At 40.7% G+C, this 4,065-nt stretch overlaps 1 pseudogene; it reads right to left on the bottom strand.

The window, feature by feature from the left end:
- Window positions 1–519: 519 nt before the first annotated feature.
- On the bottom strand, window positions 520–2,920 carry LOC122301738 (annotated as a pseudogene).
- Between the last annotated feature and the right edge of the window lie 1,145 nt (window positions 2,921–4,065).

Below are 4,065 nucleotides of genomic sequence, written 5' to 3' on the forward strand. Positions count from 1 at the left end.
ATAAAAGAACTAGAATATTAATTAAATTAAAAAACTCCTTCAGTGAAAATACACGTAAAAACGGGATATCACATGTTCTGTTTCGAAGTTTATAAAAATTGTATTGGTTTTTATGCTTGGTTAATGATTAGGTAATGACTATGTGAAAAAGTTGAAAAATGTTTTGTATTTGAATGATATTTTAGAATGAAATTATAAGAAAGTTTTTAGAATTTTAAGAATTCTGTTAATTCTTTGTCTGTCCAAACATGCCCTAAATCAAGCAAGCCTTTGAAGACAATATTTACAAAACAAACAATAATAGATAAAAGCTGAATATTCATTGTATTGTCTACAACAAAATTAAACAAAACGAAAAACTTGACAGTTCAACATTGTATCTCTATGTATGTCTGCTCTTAAAAGAAAAACTGATGCAAAGAGTACTTCTTTTCTGAGTGTACTGGATGAGTAGGAACCTCTGTCAAATTTTCAATCCTATGGGAAGTTATCTTCTTCCAACCCATCGGATGGCATATATTACAAGTAGATTTCAGGTCTTCCATGCAATCTGGCCACACATCTTGCTAGCTGTGCATTGATACTATACTTCAAGCTATCCAGGAATTGGAAATATGCTACTCTCCAATAATTGTTAAAGAATAAAGGACCACAGACACCCCAAAATCCTGTAATAAAACCGAGCACCAGACTAACACGAAACCCTACATTTCCAAGCCCACGTTTCTCCTCTTGAATCTCCTTGTCTCTATTTTGGCTAACAACATTTGCACACTCAAGTGGAAGTGGTTTACCACAAAGTCCAGGATTGCCCTCATATGCAGAGGGATCAAAGCTCTGGAGTTGAGTTCCTGACGGTATCATTCCGTTGAGGTCATTGTTTGCAACACTTAACCACGACAAGAAATGAAGACTAGTTAGTGATGCTGGTATTTCACCAGAGAACTTGTTTGCAGAGAGATCTAATTTTTCCAAGTTTGTGAGCTCAGATATTTGATATGGAATGTTTCCTGAGAAGCTATTGTGGCTAAGATCCAGCACATGAAGCTGCAGTAAATGGCCAATCTCAATGGGAACGTTGCCACTAAGACTATTGTTTCCAATATATATCGCTGGTGGCATGGAGGTGAGGTAATTGTATTGGTTAAAGGTACAATTTTTGGAAATGGTACCATTTTTGTAGACAAAAATTGGCGACTCCGAATAACTTTGCTCAACTTTAGGTGCAGTCTGTTTTAATACCAATGCTGGCAAATCACAAGTTCTTTTGGAAATTCACCCGAAATGAGGTTATTGGATAAGTCTAAATAGAATAGCCTTGGAAGAGTTGACAACCAACCAGGAATTGATCCTGTGATTCGATTGGAACTTAGATCCAGAACTTCTAACTCCTTAAGTTTAGACAACCATGAAGGCAAAGTACCAGTCAGTTGGCAACCACCAAGACCCAAGACTTGTAAATTTTCGAATCCGAAAGAACCAACTATACTGTCATCACTAGGCATTGCCTCATGCTGAAAATTTAGTGGAAGGATGACTATTATAAGACTCTTGCAACCCGACAAAACTTTGATTGCCTCTGTGAGATTGGTTAGCTTATTGTCGCCAAGTGAAAGGTATTGTAAGAGTTTCAATTGAAGCACCTCTGGCATAATTTGTCCCTCCAATCTGTTTTGGGCAAGTCGAATTGCTTTGAGGGACTTGCACGAGTAAAGGCCTGCTGGCAATTTGCCAGTAAATTCATTACCCCCAAGGTCAAGTATAGTGAGTTGTTGAAGGCCAGAGAAATTAAGAGTAGAAATATATCCACAAAATAAATTGAACCGTAAATTCAATTCAATGAGATTTGTGCAATTTGTCAGAGATTGAGGCAGAGAGCCTGTTAAGCAGTTCATATGAAGGAGAAGCTGCTTCAATTTGGACAGCTTTCCTATATTCAGAGGTAGCTTGCCACTGAATTGATTGGAATATAACTCAAGGATTGTGAGTTTCGTAAGGTTCACAATGTCACTGTTAATAGGCCCTGAGAGATTAGAGAAAGGTATGGAGATTTCTGTCAACTCTATTGCATTGTATATATCATGTGGAAGCTGTCCGGAGAGATAATAGTTAAAACCTGCTCGGAAAACTTCTAGCTTTGAACATCTCCCTATTCCAGTAGGAATTTGACCACTATGATTATTGAAAGAGAAATCGAGGAGCCTAACTGAGGGAGAATTGATGCAAAGAGAGGAAGGAATATGACCTGTGAAGCCATTGTGGCTGACATTAAGCTCGATCAAATTCCATGCTTGCCGGAGGAACAAAGATTGGATCATCCCATTGAAGTCATTCTTAGAGATGTCAACTATTTGAATGGATGCAGGCCAGCCATTAGAAGAAAATAGTGAAGAAATGTCTCCAGCTAGATGGTTGTTGCTCAAATCAAGGACCCTGAGTTGGTTCCAGCTCGAAAAGAATCCAGTAGGGAGAGGACCTGAAAGTGAATTGTTAGAGAGATTGAGGTGAGAGAGACGTGAAAGGTTTCCAAGAACGGAAGATATGCTGCCTCTGAGGCCCTTGGAGGGTAACCAAACATGAGTGACTTGACCTTTATGATCACAAGAAATACCATCCCAGAGGCAAGAATCAATGGAAGACCAGTTTAATGGAGGAGACGAAGTAGTGAAGGGTAAGGACAATAGAGACTTTCGGGCAATTTGGTTGCATCCATGATTTGCAGAGAAAGTGCCTAAGAGAATCAAAGTGAAGAGGAGGTATTGAGGCGTGAAGTCTGCCATACTTCTTGTTTGATATGTCTGATGAGAAGAAGACTGGTTATGGTATTACCTATTATTGGAATAAATGGAAGGAAGAGCAAAGTCAATGGATATGCGAATTGTTAATTGGTGTACATCTCTTTGTAACTACTCCGGAAGCGGCCGGCTCGAGATGTTGACTCCGAAAGTGTATATAATTCTGACATGTAATTCATTAAGGAATCTATCTATTTAATTGTATAAAAGCCAAGTTTTCCCTTCACACTTGGGATTAATACCGCATTAGTCGGTTGTCTCCCCTCCAAAACGTCCACCGCGTTTATGCAAATTCATACGTCGCATACCTCCATTTTAGCTTTCCTTCCATACGTAGCTGCCGCCACCCGCTGCCACGACAGAGCTTTCCACTTGGAACTGACGCCACTGGCAGCCACGCGAAACCGTAGTGCCCCTTTCTAAACCACCGTGTTACGGCCCCATATTATCAATCCCACGAGAAACCGTCAACCACACTGCCGTAGAAACCACCCTCCTCACACTGCTCAGCCTCGGTGCTGCCCCACAGCAGCCTTCCTCTTGGTGCGGAAACCATCGTCGTAGCCCAGCCCCACCGTGCACCATGCAGTCTCCCAGCAGAAGTTGCACCGAAATACCCCTGTTTTGTTTCCCGAATGCAAAGTACCGACCCTCCTGCTTCCAAACACTGCAGCTACCTCAACCATGAGCCAACCATGCCCAACCACCCCGGCGGCCACAGACATGAAGTTGACGTTTATGAAGATCGCACAAATGAAACATGTAAAATCGAAGTATCTGCAAAACAGAGTCTTCCGCTTCCAGTAGGGAAAAAAAAACATGACAGTGAAAATGAAAGCATAAAAATCATGAACTGTCTTGTTGAAATTTCTTGCTTATATTCAAACCATCCCCACATAAGGAAGCACATTTTCATGCTAAACTGCATGCTTACATGCAAGAGGGTGAACTGTGTTGATGGCATTCATTCCTTAAAAATCAGGAATGAAAGGGTGCACCAAGTGAGCACCGCTTATATCCCACGTACAAATTGGCCGTGACATGAAGAGGCAACGGTTCTAAAAAATTAAACCGAAGAGGCAACAGAAGAAACGGAAGTGGCAAATACGAAGCGGTTCTCTTTCTTCCACTCTTTCGATCATATATATTTTGGAAAGTTACTTTTCTTTGTTTCACATTCTTCTCCACTCGCTCTCTCTCAAATCAATTAAGGCCAACCCACTGTACATTTCTGCATTAAACTTTGTTCGGGTGTGTAGGTGCGGTGATT

Source organism: Carya illinoinensis, chromosome 2 (genome assembly GCF_018687715.1).
Source record: "Carya illinoinensis cultivar Pawnee chromosome 2, C.illinoinensisPawnee_v1, whole genome shotgun sequence".
Classification (NCBI taxonomy): Eukaryota; Viridiplantae; Streptophyta; class Magnoliopsida; order Fagales; family Juglandaceae; genus Carya; species Carya illinoinensis.